We start from the raw sequence: 21,287 nt of genomic DNA, 5'->3' as shown, positions 1-21,287 counted from the left end.
CAGTGGTGAAGGCGGCGGGTTGCTCTTCCATTGCGCATGTGTGGATTTGAATCCTACTCTCGCTGTGACTTCTCTCAAACGCAGCTGTCGTTTTCCTTTGTGCCTCGCATCTTTAGGATACATTGGATGGAGAAAATTGCTCTTGCCCTTCATTGCACCGGAGATTTGTGATAAATCAAGACCTCATCAAAGCTGTAATTAAGCAATTTGTTTATGTTATAAGTTAAATTGGGTTAATGAAAAAGAGTGCAACGTTTCTTTCCTCCTTTCTTTCCATCTTGACTGTCTATGAATTTACATCGAATGAAAGGATAACAAATAAGGAGAGATCAGGTGCAATCGTTTATCCAGTGGGATTGTGAATTTTAATGTAACACTCCACACAACGTTCTGATCAGTATTTTAAACAGTCAATTGAATTGGAAATGCAGAAAACTTTTCCAATGAAACAAATCATTCCTTCTTTCAAAACTTTTTGCTGTGTGAATCATACCGCAATCCATCATCCAGCGTGATCACGAAATTGGCAACAATATAAGATCTACGAATTTTCTTTAGCAATGGCAGCGTCTGCACATACCCATCTGTGGTGTGCATATTTCTTGTTCATCAGTTTATGAGCCTAGTTCCTGATCTGTCTGATCAGTTTGATAAACCTTTTATATCACTTCATCCCATCCCTCAGAATTCTAAACTTATCAATAAAATAAGGCGTTACATCAAATGATATAGGATTGGAAGTCGGCCATTCAGCTCATCGAGTCTTCTCCACCATTCAACGAACTCATGGCTGATCTGGTAATCTTCACCTCCATTCTCCTGCGTAACCTCGAGAATGCTTCATCCACTTTCTGGTTAAATATCTGTCTGGCAGAGTTTGAAAATACACAATAAAACAGCCTCAACAATAGTTTCAGGAAAGAGTTCCAACAGAATCACTGGGCCCTGAGCAAAGAAATTCCTCCTCATTTCTGAATTAAATAGGCAATATCGAATTTTGAGTTCATGTCCTCTGGTGCTCTACTCATGCCAGAGGGAAAACGAACTGCCCGTATCTGCCCTGTCAAGATCCCACGAATATTGAAAGTTTATAATTGATATTATGTGATTATAGAGCTCCATTTTATACAGGGTTGGCACCATGTTTGTCAATCTCTGCTGTCCCTTATACCGTCCTTACATATTATTAAGGCAGGTGGAGACCTTTTTTTGTGACGCAACGGTTGAAATTTCAAGCACAGCCGAGAATTGGAATTTGAAATCAGCGAGTGATTGGAATCAGATTGGTCCACACAAGGACGAAATAGAGTAATTATAAATATGACAAATGAGAACCTAATCATATTCCATTGACATTCAATGGCTTTACTGTAACCTAATTCCCCTGTGTCATCGTTTACGGAGCTAGAGTTTGGGAAAAACGGATTGAGAACGGCTATATAAACATTTCACAACAAAAACATGTCCGTTGGTACACAGTTTCGGATTGTAAACTCAACTCATTGCTCCGTGAATCCTACATCGTTTGCAAGGTACAAATGAGATGTGGAACAGAATTCTCTCCATTTGTCGAGATGGGTGTGTGCGCAGGTTTTGCAATTCCTGCGGTGGCAGGGGAAGGTGCCAGGATGGGAGAGTGGGTTTTAGGGGGGCATGGACCTGACCAGGTAGTCATGGATGGAATGGTCTTTGCGGAAGGTGGAAAGGGGTGGGGAGGGAACTATATCCCTGGTGGTGGGGGTCTGTTTGGAGGTGGCAGAAATGTTGGCTGATGTGTTGGTTTATACGAAGGTTGGTAGGGTGGAAGGTGAGCAACAGGGGTGTTCTGTCCTTTTCACGGTTGGAGAGGTGGGTCTGAGGGCGGAGGGGCGGTATGTGGATGTAATGCGTTGAAGGGCATCTCTAACGATGTGGGAAGGGAAATTGCAATCTCTAAAGAAGGATGCCATCTGGCGTGTTCTGTGGTGGAAATGGTCCTCCTGGGAGCAGATACGGCGAAGGCGGAGGAATTGGGAACGGGGTTGGGAATTTTTGCAGGAGGTAGGGTGGGAAAAGGTGCAATCCAGGTAGCTGTGGGAGTCGGTGAGTTTGTAAAAAAATGTTGGTATCAAGTCAATCGTCATTAATGGAGATGGAGAGGTCCAGGAAGGGGAGGGAGGTGTCAGAGATGGTCCATCCACGACAATGCAGTCACTTGATTGTCCCCGATTTAATACCTGAATATTTATTCCTTTCACCGTTAAGGCACAATTACAGCAGAGTGCACCAACTACACGATGCACTGGAGTAAGTCATCCGAGAATTTTTGACTGAACATTCAAAGCTGAACAGCTGTACTGACTAACAGAACAAGGTTGGAACATTCAACGAAACGCCACCATTTGCAAGTTCCCCTCCAAGGCCAATAGCAGCCTGACTTTGAATGGAATCAATGATAAACTCATTGAGTAGTGAATCAGTCTTGATGGGCAAAGTTCCATACTTCAGCCCTCCATCTTTAATCTGAAAACTTAATAAATGTTGATTAATGCAGTGACCACACTTGTGCTCCGACCTTTAGCTATTTCCTAAACTGGCGTTTGCTAAAGTTCAATTAGCTGAAACATTCTGTGGTCAACAACAGAAAAATCCAAAATCCCTTCCAATCAACTTATTCCCCTCAAGATGAAAGTGGTGCTGGACAAACACAGCAAGTCCGTCAGCATCTGAGGAAAAATCAACGTTTCGGGCAAAGGCCCTTCATCAGGAATGAGACAGTCTATAGGGTGGAGAGATAAATGGGAGGTCGTGGGTTTGGGGAGTAGGTCGCTGAGGGTGCAGTAGGTGGATAGAGGTGGGGGTTGACGGTGATATGTCAGAGAGGAAGGTGGAATGTACAGGTGGGAATGAAAATACACAGGTGGGGCAGGTCAGGAGGACGGTGCTGAGCTGGAAGGTCAGAACTGGTGTCAGATGAGGGAGTGGAAATGAGAAACTAATGAAGTCCACATTGATGCCATGGGGTTCAAGGGTCCCAAGGAAGAAGATGAGGCATTGGGTAGTGAGGGAGTGACGAGGGGGTGGCTCAGGACCTGCATATCTTCAGGAGAGTGGGAGGCGAAGTTGAAATGTTTGGCCATAGGTTAGTGGAGTTGATTCTTGCAGGTATCCTGGAGATGTTCTCTGAAGTGCTCTGTCAGAAGATATCCGGTCTACCCAATTTAGAGGTGACCGCATCTGGAACAGCAGATACAACAAATGACATCTGTGGAAGTGTAGGTGAAACTTTGATGGATGTAGAAGGCTCCACTGGAGCCTTGGACAGAAGTGAGGGGTACGATGTGGGTTCAGGTTTTGCAATTCCTTCGGTGGCAGAGGAAGGTGCTGCGGGGAATGGTGGGTCACTTGAGGGCATGGGTAGTCACGGAGGGAAAGGTCTCTGAGGAAAACGAATGGATTTGGGGAGGGAAGTATATCCCTGGTGGTGGGGTCAATTTAGAGGTAGTGAAACTGTCGGCAGATGATGTGATTTTTGCGGAGATTGGTGGAATGGAACTTGAAGACCTTCGTCGTGTCCTTGATCTGTACTTGTTGTGTTTGGAGATATGGGGTTCATGGTTGGACGTGCAGAAAATGGATGAGATGCGTTAGAGGGCATCTTCAACCATATGGGAGGGGAAGTTCCGGTATTTAAAGAAGGTCATCTGTTGTGTTCGGTTGTGGAACTGGTCCTCTTGGAGCAGATGTGGCAGAGGGGGAGGAGTTTGGAATACAGGATAACATTGGTGCAGGAGGTGCGGTGGGAGGAGTTGAAGTCCAGATAGCTGTGAGAGTCAGTGGGTTTCTAAAATAACATCAGTAACACTGACCTCCAGGGATATGTTTCACTCCCTACCCCTATCCACTTTCCGCAAAGACCATTCCCTCCATTACTACCTAGTCAAGTCCACGCCCTCCAATGACCTACGCTCCCCTCCCAGCAACTTCCTCTGCCACCACAAGAATTGTAAAACCTGCGCCCACACACCCCCAGCTCTGCCCTCGGCCCAATGAAGCCTTCCACATCCATGAAAGATTCATCTGCACTTCCACACATGCCATTTATTGCATCCGTTGCACACGATGCAGTTTCCTCTACAGTGGAGCCACCAGACACCTTCGAGCAGAGCGCTTCAGAGAACATCTCCAGGACACCGACAACAATCAACCCCAATGCCCAGTGACTGAACACTTGTACTCCCCCCTCCGCCACCCTCCTGAGGACATGCAGGTCTTGGGCCTCCTCCACCGCCATTCCCACACCACCCGACACCTAAAGGAAGAATGTCTCATCTTCTGCCTCATGACAGTTAACCCCATGGCATCAATGTGGATTTCACCAGTTTCCTCATTTCCCCCCGTCTCCCACCTTACCCTAGTTCCAACCTTCCAGCTTGGCACCATCCTACTGACCTGTCCCACCTGTCTATCTTCCTTCGCACTGATCCACTCAAACCTCTTCTCCGAACTAACACTCTTATCTCCACCTCCATCCACCGATTGGGGTCTCAGCTAAATTCTCCCAAACCCCCACCCCACCCATTTATCTCCCAAACCTCGAGGCTCCCAGCCTTATTCCTGATGAAGGCCTTTTGCCCAAAACGCCTTTTTTTCTGCGACTCGGATGCAGCCTGACCTGCTGTGCTTCTTCAGCAAAACTCTCATCTTGACTCTGATCTCGAGCAGCTACAATACGCACGTCCGTCCAACTAATTCCCCTGCCCATTGACCTTCAGTGATCATGAATGTCCACTCCAAGATCTCTTTGTCTGTCAACACCACACAGAATACTCATTGGTGTTGTTTCTTCTCCCCAATTTCGTTAACACTCATTGATCTGAATTCAATGCAATACAGAATTTTTCCTTTCCATCTTATTGATACATCCCTGCAATATCTGTCATTCCTCGTCATAGTCAACTACACGACCAATTGTTAAATCATCAGCCAACCTCTGAATCATGTCTCCTACAACTAAGTCTAAATCATTGGTCTACATCAAAAAACAGTGGAACTCCACTGCAAACACGGATACAAACATGGTTCATTGCTGGTTGGGGTTAACAGCTGCGATAACAGCAGAATCGGCCTCCTGCAGTTATTTGTAAACTTGCTGTTCACTCTGTCAGTTGTTCTCCAGAGAGATCACTTCTCACATATGGGTGTGATGAGTGACCTGTGCGCATTCTGACGGAGCAAGTGAGTTTCCACCTCAGCGGGTAATTGAATCCCTTCCTGCAGTCACCCCATGGCCCTGACTTCTTGGCGTTGCGGGTATCCTTTTGTCTACTTAGTTTGATAAACAGTTGAATTCGAGTCCACACAGGCACGATTCCCATTTCCCCGTTCTCCATATATTTTTGTGCTTCCTTATTTTCCCACGAAAGGTTGTTATCATTGGTCTGAAGACCATTAGTTCTTCATTCTTAATTCGCCTTGAACTAAGGGAGAATTTATGGGTGAACCACATTGTTGTGGGTCTTGAGTCACATGTTGACAGGACTCGTTATGGTCGGCAGATTTCCCTTTCGAAGGGACATGAATGAATGAGTATTCAGCAATGTAATGTTATTGTCTCTGTTTCTGAGGTTGGGTTTATTTTCCAGATTTTTTTCATCGAATTTAAATAACAGCAGCTGCCACGTTCCAGTCTTCAAAGTTTACTGGCCCAATATATCGCCGCTGCACTAACAACTCCCTGCTGCATTTCTCCATTCAAAGAATGACATTGTCAATTTAGATTATCCCAGACTGAGAGAGAATACTACGCGTTCCTGGAAGCAACGTACAATGGATTGGAGTGTTTACTGGAGCAAGAGAATGATGTGGAGACGATGTGAGCAAAATCAATTCTTACTGTCAAAGTAACAAAATACCACTTTGTTGAGGAAAATCTCTTAGAATGGTTTCAATACATCAGCCTCTCACTTAAGGCTCCAGTAAGCTTCCTCTGAGCCAATCCTCAGTGCTGGTTAATGCTGCTGCTGAACCTTAATAATATAATAAATTGAGACCAAGATACCCTTCCACCTCGCATTTGACCAGAAGCACTCCCATCCTCAGCATTTCACACACTTGAATAGATAGACAGTGTCGTTTCACTGGTGCCGGGGAGTCCAGAACTACAGGGCATAGATTTAGGTTGAGAAGGGAAAGATATAAAACAGACCTAAGGGGTAACTTTTTTATACAGAGGGTTGTGTGTCTATGGAATAAGCTGCCAGAGGAAGTGGTGGAGGCTGGTGCAATTGCAACATTTCAAAGGCATTTGGATGAGTATAGGAATAGGAAGGGTTTGGAGGGATATCGGCTGGGTGCTGGCAGGTGGGACTAGATTGGGTTGGGATATTTGGTCGGCATTGACGGGTCAGACCAAAGAGCCTGTTTCCATGCTGTACATCTCTATGACTCAATGACCGCACCTTTACCAATTATGTCACTGGTGCCACAGAATAGCTTCACGTGCTCATTTCCGCCCCCACCTCCGGGTTGATATTAGCGGATGTGCTACAAAGTTTGCCTGATTCTGGTTATATAAACAGTGTTTATGTTACTGACTGCAGCAATGGGTACCTCTTTGTGTGGGTAAGTTAGTGAAGCAAAATTTTAAAACTCATTGCTATTGAAACATACATTGCACCAATATCTCGCACTATCCTCTGAAACTTTCTGTTTCTCGAAATCCATCAAACTCAGTCTTCAACATGCAGTCCGATGGAAGCACCACAGCGTCTGAGGATATCGAATTTAAAATTCAGCCAGTTCTGAATTCCCACATACCTCCTGTCCCTCGCCTAATATTATTGTTGTGCATCTGCTTCTCTTCCTAACATATATTCTGTCACTGTAATTATTGTTGTTTTTAAACGCGTGTCTCTGCATGACTCAGTGATGGTTTTAATGATAAAATATTCTGCATTGTGGCCGCAGTAAGCTCGTATGAATCTGAGTCACTGCATTTTATTCCTTGTGACTCAATGCAGAGGAAGCACAGAAAGAAATTAGTTTATTTTACTTGAAAACATTCTCAGACATTATGATTACTTTGCCAACAAACCCCTCTCACACACACACATCTCTGCGAGTCATATATCAGGATTTAGACTCACCCCTTCTCAGAGTCTTTCCTCCCTCCCGCAATCACTTCGGTCTTTTACGTTCCCCCTCCCATTTCCCTTACAATCATTTTCACATTGACCCGGTTCAGTTGGTAATGTTGCGCTCACTGTTGCTGGGTGACCATGCCCAAGTCTCACCATCGGGACCTTCAAACCAGTTGATCCATTCGGATACCCTGGGCGTGTGATCAATCCTCATGTAGCTGCGTTCACTGAAATGAACCAGCGATTATTGAAACATCAGGCTCAGAAAAAGGGAACAGGGCAGCATTGAGGAAAATAAACTTTATTTTGAAAAAAACACCAGTTTTTTTGTCGAATTGCGCATCATTTATTTCACTTGATAATTCGGCTCAAGCGAGACCAATGTGTGTAGCTATGCCATTTATATTAGAGCAGGTATGTGATAGCACTGGAAACGATGCAGGGGAGATTTGGCAAGTTATTGTCTGGGCTGAAGAAGTGAGATTGGACAAAGTAGAGTTGTTTTTCTTTGAGCAGAGGAGATTGTGGGGGGCATGATTAAGATGTAAAAAAGGACTGAGGGATATGGATAGAGTAGATTGAAATACATGTTACACTTTGATGGAGGCTTCGATCACGGTTGGCCATCGATTCAAGGTCAGGGGCGGCAAGATTAGAGTGACGTGGAAATCCGTTTTCAAACAGTGGGTGGTTGAAATCTGGAATCCAGTGTATGGAAGACTCGGAGAGGCAGAAATCCCCATAACCTTCCAAAATATTCCGATTGGAATTTGGGATGCCAAGACATACAAGGCTATGGGTCAAGTTATTTGAAATGGAGTTTGGACAGTTCAGTGATTGTTATTAATAGCTGTCCTTCCATTCTCGAAGGGACATTTCACAGGAAGAACTATTCTGTTTTAATCAACGTGGGGGAGTACTACTGCTCCCGCGGAGACAGAGTGACAGCGATAGTGCAAACACGTGACTTCTGCAAGCTGTACCTAGTGTCAGTGTTGGAATGAAAATCATTAAATACTTTTGCTCTGTAGTGAGCTGTTTACTAGAGCAGGTAGCTCAGGAAGATATACATTCTGCCCTTTCCCACTAGCCCATACCACTGAATACCGGCACTATGCAGGAAACTTTCTTTCTGTACGCCATCGTCCAATCCTTCTTGACCTCCAGCACTTCACAATATGGCATATTTCACGAAATCCAAGAAGGTGTAATGCTGATCGTTTATGATGTCTCTCCTCACTGTGAAAGGTTCATTGATTTATCTGCCCATCACTCAATTTAGCAAACAGATTTTCCAGCTCACAATGTGATCTCGTCCAGACTGGGGAGAGAAAAACAGAGCGGGTGACAAACATGTGTACACCTACGTTCTATCTGCAAGCAAAAAAAGACCATGAGCTTCCAGGTTCCTGTCACTGCATCACCCCACTGTGTTCCCATGTCTCCATTTCAGTTTGGCCTCCTGCAGACCTCCCGCATTGCACAGCGCGAGTTGAAAGAGCGGCACGTCATTTCCTGCTGAGAGACTGTGCAATCTTCAACACCCAGTATCGAGTTCAATTATTTTAGATACTGTACACCTTCTTTCACGTTCCTGCCCCACCTCCACATATCATTCGTTCCAAAGGTGGATGGTTTGGCTCGGAAATCTCTCCCAGATGCACTAAACCTGCTGATTTTGTTCAGATATTTCTGCTTTTCTTTGGATAATTTTGCTCTGTTCTGATTGACAGCCTTCAGGAAACGTGTGTTTGCACGGGAGGGTGGTCAGAGGAGATTTACCAAGGTGGTGCCTGAGCTCGACCATTCCTCCTGTGAAGATAAGCGAAAGTGAGGGCTGGAGGTGCTGGAGCTCAGAGTCGAAAGTGTAGTGCTGCAAAATCACAGCACGTCAGGCAGCATCTGAGGAGCAGGAGAATCCACATTTCAGGTACAAGCCACCGCTATTTCATTACCAGCCGATGCCTGGACGAAGAACGTCTCATCTTCCATTTTAGGACCCTGTAACCAGACGGGATAAATCTGTAAATCAACAGCTTCCTCATTTCGCCTCCCCATCATTATCCCAGTCCCAATTAGCCACTGCTCTCTGGACACGTCCATCAATCCCTCCTCTGAATTATCACATTCTCCCTCACCTTCATCCACTTTCCCATCACCTGACCACCAACCCTATTCCTCTCCCTCAATCCCGACTCAAAATCTTCATTCCTGATGAAGGGCTTATGACCGAAACATCGATTCTCCTGCTCCTCGGATGCTGCCTGACCTGCTGTGCTTTTAAAGCACTCCACTCTCGCCACTACAATGCTCCACTGGGGCTCTTTATCTGAGAGCGGAGAAAGCTGAGAGAGGAATTTACTAACGTGCACAGAAAGGGGATAGATATGTGTGACAGGAAGAAACTTCTTATGGGAAGTGTTAATAACCAGGGCTATAGATGAAATGCTAGAGAGAGGATGTTCGGAGAAGATTTAGGAAGAATGTTTACATCCTGTGTGTTGTTTGTGTCGACCTCACTGTATGAACGTGTGGTGTATTCAGGAGTATTCGGCCGTCCACTTTAGGAGCTAGAGCATGCACGGATAAGGACTAGTTACTGGAAAGTGAGGCGAGGATAAACAGATGTTTGATGAAAAACTTGAACACCATAACTTTGGGTGGAGTAGAATGGAGGCTAGCGCAGCTCTGTGGCACAATGAGAGACGTGTTGGACATCTGCTGCATTGTTAAGATTGCAATTCAAAGTTTGTGGGCTTGAGTCCCACCAGAATCGGAGTTTAGTTCGGATTTCAGCTGAATCAATGATTGTTCCACTGACTCATCATCAGTTCCCATCGTCTGGAATTCTCGTCCCTGCTCCTGACCAGAGAAGTTTCCTCACTTTCTTACAGATCACGTGAGTGGAGGAGTTGATGATCCTTATGGCAACCTGAGACAGTGCGACAATTAATCCCATGTTGTTAGTCTCACTCTATCCCATAAACCAGTTAGCATCGGACTGAGCTAACCGGCTCCCACTTAATGCAAAGCTAAAACAAACAGCTCAGTACATTAACAATTTGTAATAGTCCATGTCGAACCAGCTGCTACACCTTTCAACATCACCAGCTCTTCTTACACTTAACATGTTCAGTTGCAGGTGTTATGCAATTCCTTTCTGATGAACGCTAAACAATTCGTGAGTGTGTCACCTTTGCCTCCCCATCCAGGCAGCCCAGAATCCCTGTCCCTGTTAAATTCGCTCCTTGTGTGCCTGCACGTGGTTTTTCAACTATTCTGAGATCATCTTCTAAAATGATTTTTTTCTTTCTGAATAATCAATTCCGATACATGGATACAAAAAAAAATCGAATTCAGCCAATCAGTTTAAATTATGCCCCAATCAAGTTTGAATTTGATATTTTTACAATGTTAAAACCAAACCAAAATGGGACAAATATCGGACATTTTGAACAGTTATCCAGAGCAGCAAAGAACACCAAAGAGAGCAGCTAAAATACCAAGAGATCGAGAATGTTATTAAAATCTCCAAGAGGTGCCTATCTGGAGAAATAGATTGCATAGAAAAAAAACATTAACACCGACCTGGATAAAAAATCTACAGAGGAAGATACAAAGAGAAGATTCGACAACTAGCTGGTTTTTAAAATTGATTTTTTTATAAAATGTTAATGGGCTCGGGGTTGGGGAAGGTATTGTAGAGCAGATGGTTAAAGACCGGTTGAGAGAAAATGAGTTAAAAGTAGTTATAAGTTGATTATTCTCTGTCAAATGTTAAAAAAAAACAATAACGTTGTTATTTTTAACTTTAAATGGTGATTTTTGGGATCGTTGTCTGCCTCTTGAATTTTAACAGAATACAGCACGGCGTGAATCCTTTCTGTTTTGCTGATTGACATTAGAGAGGGGTTTACCTCGTCAAGTAACACCAGTTTCTGTGGTTGCTTTGTTGTTTCGCTCATTTGTGCATTTTGCCTCATTAACGATTTTGAAGCTGTCCCCTCTACACAAAACGTCCGTGCTTGTGCACCATTGTACAAGAGGTGCAGTGCGTCTAAGCGACAGGACACCTGACAATAACATTCGACGCTGATTCAATCTATCTATCCTGATATTGACCCAGGAAACAGCACTGCGCTCTCTCCTCGAGTCTGGAAAACACAGATAATGTTACATCCCGCTCTCAAGGGGGCTTCTCATTCCATTGCTTTCAATTCCTCACAAAACCCGTTTCAACAGATTTTGTCACTGAGTCATTTCTTTGTTTGTGTTCAAATCCTGTGAGCAGAGGCTCCCAGTTGGAGCATGATGAGTCCATAACCCAGAGGGCTGACCATATTCTGTGCACTGTAGTCTGCTGTTCATCCTTTCACTAACAGCAGGTAGACGTATTTATGCGCTGCAAATTTTCACGCCTGTTTTAAGAAACAAGATAAACATTTCCTGTTTCCTGCTTTTGTTGTCACACAGACCAAGATTGTAAATGCTGGGTACATGCACTGGTCGAGACTGTTTGCTCTCCCACATCCGTTTTCTCCCCAGGAGGTGTTCAGATGATGGTCTGAATCGCTTTCTTCTGTTCCCTGTCACTCTGGGATGATGTGAGCTGTGAAATCTGTTCTCTGCACTGGGGGTAACGTGATAAAGCTTACACACATCAGTTCCAGTGTAACTGAGCGACAGGACTCGCTGCAGTAACACCCCATGCTGAGTCAGACAGCAGAGCCCTCGCTGTGACTTCGAGAAGGACACAGACATGTTCCCGATGACTGCGAGAGATTCTCTCTTTCCCAGCAGTTCTGCACTTTTCTATCAGTCTCAGATGGCGTTATTTGCACAAGGTTCCCAAAAGAATGAGTTCCTGTGCATGCATGATATCCGTTTTGTTCAGCCTTCCAGAAGTTCCATAACTCCCACTCCCTCTAACCCCCTCCCGCGCTCCATAAGCCTTAATCTGGTTGATAGGAAACTGAAGAGCGGACACACATTGCTCTCCCACGACACTGTTTGCTAATAGAAGACGAGTTGATCCAGCTCCCATGGTGGGAGCCCGCTCGTGGGGGAACTGGCCAGCACAGACTCTTGGGAACCGGAAGTCAGAGCGGCAAGGAGCTGTTATTAAAACTCAGTGCTGCCTTCACTCCGAAACAACAGAAGAACCTTTTTTTTTAAAAAAACAACAAGGAAACTCACCTGATTTATGGATCATGGTTCTGCTGCGGTCTGGCTCTTTGGTTTTGGGTGTGATATCGCCTCGGGTGGGTGATGTAAGTGCGAGCCCTGGAGTTTTGCATCCAGCTCCATTTTGGACTCAGGTATAATTGTGATGGATCGAGGTCACATTAAGGTACCGAAGCTTAAAGACACACAACAGTACCTTCTTGTAGACCGTTACTAGAGGAGAAATGGATTCCCTAACTTCAGATGATGCTGATCCTGTTAATGTGGATTTTGCCGAGTGCACGTCCTGTGCAGAGTAACCTGAAAGCCTTTATCTGTCCAAAATGTTGTTTTTCTCATGCTGTGATCTGCATGCCCTTGATTACTATGATCTGCATTTACCAATCGCAAACAAAAGTTTTCACTGTACTCAGGTTCACGTGACAATCCAATAAAGTCAATCAATCAAACTACACAGACACTTCCTTATTGTTTGGTGCCAGCAAAGCGAAGGTGGGATGCATGGCCTCACTTTGCACTGTGACATATTTTTTGATTCTGAGTGAAATCACAGTTAAATCAACAGAATGTGGCAAGTTAGTCGCAGGTTGTATTGACACAGCCGGGACACATCTACACCACAGAGTGTCGCACAATAATAGTGAAGAACTTTTGAAATCATCCTCTGAGGTACATGCCACACGCCAGACAAAAAGCTGAAGATTGTGTGAAACTGCTATGGTCAGCGCTAACAGAGCGGCCCAGCGGGAGCGTATTGGGCTCATAACCATGAAATTAATGGATTGAAAACATCCTGTACTCGTTGACAATTCCTTGTTTCAGTGTGTGTACTGTACCCGCCAGTGTTTCTCTATAATAGATCTCCATTCTATGCATTGCGTGTTTTTTCACTTTCCGCTTCCTTTCATTCAATGTATCTGAAATGAATATTTCATACCGATACACACGGGAAATTTGCACAAATGAGGAAACACACTTGTGAAGTCCTGGAAGCTCTTTTCCTGTTCTCTGTCGGTGTGCTCTGATCTGATTCACAAAATCTTTTGCCAGAGCTGGGTATAAACTGATGAAGGTGAGACACATCAGTTGTAGACTGCTCGATGTGCATGACGCCCTGCAGTTATTCCCCACGCCGTTTCACACAGCAGTGTTCTCCCTGTGAAATGAAAAGTTGTGAATTACAATTCGATCAATTTGTTTTAGACAGAATTGCGATCCAGGCACAGCTCCACATTATTACGACATACATCATCAACTATGAATAACCACAGGGATATACAAGCGTCAGAGAGTCGCTATGGACACGATGGCTGAACAGCTTCTGTCGGCGCGTGAGTGACGCCACACATTGATGCTGTCCCTCTTCCTGTCTCTGGGACAGAGTGGCTGATGGTGAAACAAAGTCTCATTGTTCACACTATCTTCTGCGTTAAACTGTCTGCAGCCCCGCAGCTCAGGGACGTGGGGATGGCTCTCAGTGAGTGAGACTTTCACTCGGATTGTCTTTATCTGGGAAAGTTGGGGCTCAGATGTTCACTGCTGCTCGAGTGCAGCAAAGAAGCCGATGTTACTGTTACAAAAACCTTTCTGCAGGATTGCTGTGTGAAGATGGACTTTGAACAGCAAACAGGCTGCACAGAAATGCCCTCACATGCATTTACTTGACGGTAGAGAGTCCGGAGTCCATTTGTGTCTTACCCACCAGCTCAACATCTTTATCGTTGGCTCAGATAAATGATATTTGCAGGAAGCTCCCAATCAAACTTGCTGATTCCCAGCACTTGATGGAACTGGCTGTGCCGATGAGAGCGAGCTTTAGAGTGTAACCGCGCTTGCCTCCCCTCACACTGCTTGTCGGTGGAGGGAAATAGCTGAATACTCTGCCGATGGAGACAACTTAGTGCAAACGGAAGGGATAAACAGCACTGTCCCGTGAGCAAGGAGATGGAATGACAAGGCGATATTCTTTAAATACTTGGATGCTTAGAAATCCGAGAACAAATTGGGATGTAGTTGGACGTGACCGAATCTCAGCTGGTTTGGTGTTGGCAATGTAAGAGTGTCTAGGGCATGATCTTTGCCTAGCAGCTTGTGTTAATTCTGGCATGGGAGAATGTCTGACTTCAAATCGCCATCGAGACTTGGTTGTTTGGTGTCACTTTTTCCCGGTCGACTGATCAACTGTTTGATAAAAGGATGTAAATCATTAAGTTGCACCCTTTGAAATACCTTTTGGGTCAGAAGTGTCATTGTAGTGGTCATGGCACAGTACCACATGTGGTGAAAGTGAAACAAGTGTTAGAGGATGTTCACCCACAGAATCCCACTCTGAGTAAATCCACCATCTGGATATTCACACAGTTCTGCGTGTGAAACTTTAGGAAGTGGGGACGTGAAATGATTGAAAACAGCGCGGAACAGGTTGATGAGAATGGTGCTGTGCACGAGGAATGTCAACAATAAAGGTCATTTGGAAAGTTGGGACAGGTCTCCTTGGAGAGCAGAAGGCCAAAACCTGGCCTGGTTAAACATTTCCAAGACATGAGTGGGTTATACAGAGGGAATAAGGAAGGGGGAATGCTCCCTACGTCTGAAAGAATCGAGAACGATTCGGCAGAGTTTTAAAGACATTAGTAAAAGAAGAAAAATGTACATGAGGACAAATGTTTTCACACAGGAAATGGTTAGAGTCTGACATTGACAAAGAAGCAGTTTCAATCGAGTTGTTGAAAAACTAATTCAATGTTCATGTTGAAAGTAAAATGTGTAGAGTTACAGGGAGAGGGCAAGAGAATGCTACGAAAAGAGAATCACATTTATCTCTGTAGAGAGCCAGCGCAGCTAAGGTGTTTTGTTTCACGTTTGTGATTCTGACTGGAATCACAGTTCGACCAACAGGATGTAGGGAGTTAAACAACGGTGATATTGGCAAAGCCGGGACACATGACACAACAGAATGTTATCCAGCACGTACATGTCACAGGGAGGATGGCGCTGTCTGAAAATCCTGCAGGGTGTCCTGCGGATCAGACACAGGAAATTTCACTATTCGAACCGAATCAGCCCTAGGAAGGATAACCAAGGAGCTGGAGGATCCAGCTTCAGAACTCAGTTACTAAAGAAGCTGAGGGTCGAGTCCCCCCACTGCAGTTTCTGTGGCTGTGGCGTGTTCAAATAAAAAGCAGAACCGGGAGTTTGCTTTGTGGAGACAGGCGCCAGTGTCCATCTTGCCATGGTCGTGTTTGCCTCCCACACGGAAAATCGTGGGCTCAAGCTGCTTTAGGTTGTAGGCAAGTTGAGGTTTTAAGCAATTGGGTATGACTCCTAAAGAGTTAACTGGGATGTGGGAGAGTGCAGATTTTCTCAAAATGTCTGTGCTGTCATGGTAGTGTTCGCCTGCCGCACGGAAAATCGCAAAGAGCACTACAGCTGCTTATTGTTCCAGGCAGGTTGAGTATTTACAAGAACCGAATGGAGACTGTGACGACATTGCTGTTGTGAAACAAAGTCCTGTCGCAGCCGTTATGCTGCAGGGAAAGTCGTCCCAGCTTATTCCACCTCGCCCTTCGGTCCAAACATTGACGAAATCCTTGTCTATATATTGTCATCAATTTCACGTGTCTTTTTTTTTTACGTTTTCAAGATGTCAATAACGCTGGACAACAACGAGCGATTGGAAACAGAAAGGTGAAACGGAGAATGGCTTCAACTTTCAGTGCTGGATGCCACTGCGCCGGAGGGCGGCGACATCGGCTGGTTTCTGAAGTGTAGTGGTCATCACGTTCGCCGAACACGCGAAAGGTCCCCAGTTCAAAACTGGACAGATACTGCTTTGTTCGTCAACTGCAGCCATTTACATGGACAAGAACGGAGCTTTCTTGCTTGAGTCCTGCGGTGACTCGACTCGTCGTTATTTGGCTTTCTGTCCAATGGGAAAATCGTTCCAATGAATTTTGGTGTCATATGTTATTGAATTTCTCCCATTTCCTTCATTTCCGTCCTGGAGACATCAGATGGAAAAGGTAATCTAATCGAGACTGTGATTGGTGAAATTCACTTTTTATGGCCCGTTCTTATGATGTTCTTTCTATCTCTCTTTTCAGCATTGTCTGGAAAGTGGTGGTGCACTAACGCTGCAGTATGTTTGAAAGAGTAGTTTGGAATTGCCCTGTTGTTAGTTGTGAGATTACTTTATGACTCATGCCCTCGGACTGTGTCACATTTAGCATTCATGCATCTCTCTGTCTGAAAATGCATTCGGCATGCCAGTTTTGCTTGTGTTCCGTGATAAATGCTTTCTGTTTTGCGATTCGCTCAGCACATTACGAGTTAACAGGGTTTCTGAGGTAACTTCGAGCAGCAAAAATCCTCAATTGAGGTCTGGGAAAATTTCACGGAGTATGGTCAGTCGGGGCAAAATTAAGGAAGTCGTTCGTTTCTGCAGTGTTTCACAATACTACCTTTCCCGTCAGCAGTCGAACAGACTAAACGATTGTGCCACAGACTGCGATGGAAAGCCCCGCAAAAAAGTAATCCTTTAAAGCCAGTGTAAGCAACAAGACGTTATGGGGGTACACGGCGTGGAAACAGATATTTAGGTGTATCTCATCCATGCTCACCACATAACCAAAATTAAACAAGTCCCGTTCCCCAGCATTTGGCCCCAATCCCTCTAAACCCATCCTGTCCAGAAACTCATCCGATGACCTTTGCAATTTTCTGAGTGTAATAGCCTCCTCCACTTCCTCTGGGAGCTCATTCCATACACGCACAACCTTCTGTGTGGGAAATGTGCCTCAGGTCGTTTGTCAATTTCAGCCCACTCACCTTAAACCTATGCTCTCGAGTTTTCAACTCACCCCAATTTGGGTAAAACACAGAAATACTCAGTTTACAACCCTTCCATAAGATCATATCGCAGCCGTTACGCTGCAGGGAAAGTCGTCCCAGCTTATTCCACCTCGCCCTACGGTCCAAACATTGACGAAATCATTGTCTATATATTGTCATCAATTTCACGTGTCTTTTTTAACGTTTTCAAGATGTCAATTACGCTGGACAACAACGAGCGATTGGAAACAGAAAGGTGAAACGGAGAATGGCTTCAACTTTCAGTGCTGGATGCCACTGCGCCGCAGGGTGGCGACATTGGCTGGTTTCTGTAGTGTAGTGGTCATCACGTTCGCCTAACACGCGAACGGTCCCCAGTTCGAAACTGGGCAGAAACTGCTTTGTTCGTCAACTGCAGCCTTTTACATGGACAAGAACGGAGCTTTCTTGCTTGCTTTCCCATCTGCAAACCTGCCTTCGAATTTGCTTGAAAGAATCTGCTCTCGTAGTGAAATGTAAGGCAACTCCATTTAATTACTGTGTAAAGCATTATAAAGTTTTTCTCCAACCTGGTTCTGATGCATATGCCATTCTGTTTGAGAGTGTCCTTGCCGCGTTCTGATCCTTCCACGAAAAGCAGTACCGCATTTGCATTCCTTGCGCAGGCGGCCCGGTTCAAAGGCAGGGAAGAAGCTGCTGCGCTGGTGTCACAGCGCACCACGGATTCCTGAACTTGTCTGTCTGTCAAATGTACCCCAAAGTCGTCTCTGAAAGGCCTCATTTGGAAGCTGTCTGTCGTTATTCAACGCGCGAGAGTTGGTACCAGATTCCTGAATCATATTTTGGGGCAGTTTGCACGTTAGTGGCTCATTCAATCAGCAACAGCAATGAAATAATTTACACTCTCAGAGGAACCTTTGAACTTGTGCTTTCATAGCGCCGCTAATATTAAGGTGCGCCCCGAGATCTAAGCCATGTTGGAACTGAAACGGAGGAATCGACAGAGAGGCTACAGAATGACATCGCATCCATTTGGTTTTCTTTAAATCACTGACGAGCAGGAAAATGTAAACGAGTTGGGAAGTGAGGCAGTTGCAGCTCTGGTAAAAGTCCTTCTTTGTGATTCACTACGCAAACAGAGACGTGAAGGTGACTCAGAGGCGTGTGAGCTCTTCACATCGAGATCAAAAAGCACTCAAGGGCAGTTAGCACCTCTTCCGGAGTGGGGGTGGGGTGAGGTAATTAACTTTTGACTTCTGTTACTATGTTCAGAAACTGCCTTTTCGATTGACTTGAAAAGAAACTGCATTGCTAATAAGCACCATGAAAGTTAGCAAAATTTATTGAGTCGCTTCTCGTCAATTCCCGCACAGGTTTCCGACTCAGTTGGTATCCACGTGGCTCATGTCCAGGAGTGAACATCTCTGCAGCAAATTGCACGGTTAAAGTAATAGGCACGGAAAGTGGCATCTCGAACCGGCCCTGAAGTCAGAGCATGCTCACAATGTGATCTGTCGTTCTCGGATTGTAATGCGACCTCCGGTTTTAGGGTGGAGAACATTCTTTGGGACCCTTCTTCTGCAAAACAGACACAGTGACTGAATAAATGCTGCACGGTTTGATGTGGAACACGGCCTGCTCAGCTTTGTGTATTTTCCCTGTAGTCAGGTGTGTTTCGTGTTCCGTGTAAACGTGAAAGTCGTCCTGTTTCGAGCAATGTGTGAAATCATTTAGCAAAGCAAGAATCGAAATTGTAGTAATGTCTAGCAGCTCATGGTTATTTGACCGAAGTGTCCAAGTGTCTCTGCTGTCATGACCGCGTTCGCCTCCCGCGCGGAAAATCGCAAACAGCTCTGCTGTTCCAGGCAATTTGTGCTTTTACTGGAACCGAATGGAGACTATTATTTCATCGCTGTTGTGAAACAAAGTCCTGCGGTGACTCGACTCGTCGTTATTTGGTTTTCTGTCCAATGGGAAAATCGTTCCAATGAATTTCGGTGTCATATGTTATTGAATTTCTCCCATTTCCTTCATTTCCGTCCTGGAGACATCAGATGGAAAAGGTAATCTAATCGAGACTGTGATTGGTGAAATTCACTTTTTATGGCCCGTTCTTATGATGTTCTTTCTATCTCTCTTTTCAGCATTGTCTGGAAAGTGGTGGTGCACTAACGCTGCAGTATGTTTGAAAGAGTAGTTTGGAATTGCCCTGTTGTTAGTTGTGAGATTACTTTATGACTCATGCCCTCGGACTGTGTCACATTTAGCATTCATGCATCTCTCTGTCTGAAAATGCATTCGGCATGCCAGTTTTGCTTGTGTTCCGTGATAAATGCTTTCTGTTTTGCGATTCGCTCAGCACATTACGAGTTAACAGGGTTTCTGAGGTAACTTCGAGCAGCAAAAATCCTCAATTGAGGTCTGGGAAAATTTCACGGAGTATGGTCAGTCGGGGCAAAATTAAGGAAGTCGTTCGTTTCTGCAGTGTTTCACAATACTACCTTTCCCGTCAGCAGTCGAACAGACTAAACGATTGTGCCACAGACTGCGATGGAAAACTCCGCTAAAAAGTAATCATTTAAAGCCAGTGTAAGCAAAACGACGTTATGGGGGTACACGGCGTGGAAACAGATATTTAGGTGTATCTCATCCATGCTCACCACATAACCAAAATTAAACAAGTCCCGTTCCCCAGCATTTGGCCCCAATCCCTCTAAACCCATCCTGTCCAGAAACTCATCCGATGACCTTTGCAATTTTCTGAGTGTAATAGCCTCCTCCACTTCCTCTGGGAGCTCATTCCATACACGCACAACCTTCTGTGTGGGAAATGTGCCTCAGGTCGTTTGTCAATTTCAGCCCACTCACCTTAAACCTATGCTCTCGAGTTTTCAACTCACCCCAATTTGGGTAAAACACAGAAATACTCAGTTTACAACCCTTCCATAAGATCATATCGCAGCCGTTACGCTGCAGGGAAAGTCGTCCCAGCTTATTCCATCTCGCCCTACGGTCCAAACATTGACGAAATCATTGTCTATATATTGTCATCAATTTCACTTGTTTCTTTTTAACGTTTGCAAGATGTTAATTACGCTGGACAACAACGAGCGATTGGAAACCGAAAGGTGAAATGGAGAATTGCTTCAACTTTCAGTGCTGGATGCCACTGAGCTGCAGTACGCGGGTCTCGGCTGCTTTCTGTAGTGTAGTGGTTATCACGTTCGCCTTAACCCGCGCAAAGTCCCCAGTTCGAAACTGGCCCAAAACTACTTTGTTCTTCGACTGCATTCTTTTACATGGACAAGAAAGGAGCTTTCTTGCTTGCTTTCCCATCTGCAAACCTGCCTTCGGCTTTGCTTGAACGAATCTGCTCTCGTAGTGAAATGTAAGGCAACTCCATTTAATTACTGTGTAAAGCATTATAAAGTTTTTCTCCAACCTGGTTCTGATGCATATGCCATTCTGTTTGAGAGTGTCCTTGCCGCGTTCTGATCCTTCCACGAAAAGCAGTACCGCGTTTGCATTCCTTGCGCAGGCGGCCCGGTTCAAAGGCAGGGAAGAAGCTGCTGCGCTGGTGTCACAGCGCACCACGGATTCCTGAACTTGTCTGTCTGTCAAACGTACCCCAAAGTCGACTCTGAAAGGCCTCATTTGGAAGCTGTCTGTCGTTATTGAACGCGCGAGAGTTGGCACCAGATTCCTGAATCATGTTTTGGAGCAGTTCGCACGGTAGTGGCTCATTCAGTCAGCAACAGCAATGAAAGAATTTACACTCTCAGAGGAACCTTTGGACTTTCACCAGAGCTGCAACTGCCACACTTCCCCACTCGCCCTCCCCGTTTACATTTCCCTGCTCGTCCGTGATTTAAAGAAAACCAAATGGATGCGATATCATTCTGTAACCTCTCTGTCGATTCCTCTGTTCAGTTCCAACATGGCTTAGATCTCGGGGCGCACCTTAACAGTAGCGACGCTGTGAAAGCAGTCCTGTTACCTCAGTGTATTAACAGGCCATTTGTTTGAAAAAAAATGACCCTCTAAAGAGTAACCCACCCAAACACTTTTCCCGATCACATTTCTTCACATTTATTTCTGTCTAATTCACATATCCCTGAACACAACGTGCGGTTTAGCATGGCCAGGGCACCT

Source organism: Chiloscyllium punctatum, chromosome 4, assembly GCF_047496795.1.
Source record: "Chiloscyllium punctatum isolate Juve2018m chromosome 4, sChiPun1.3, whole genome shotgun sequence".
NCBI classification, from domain to species: Eukaryota; Metazoa; Chordata; class Chondrichthyes; order Orectolobiformes; family Hemiscylliidae; genus Chiloscyllium; species Chiloscyllium punctatum.
Note: the sequence above shows the minus strand (reverse complement) of the source record.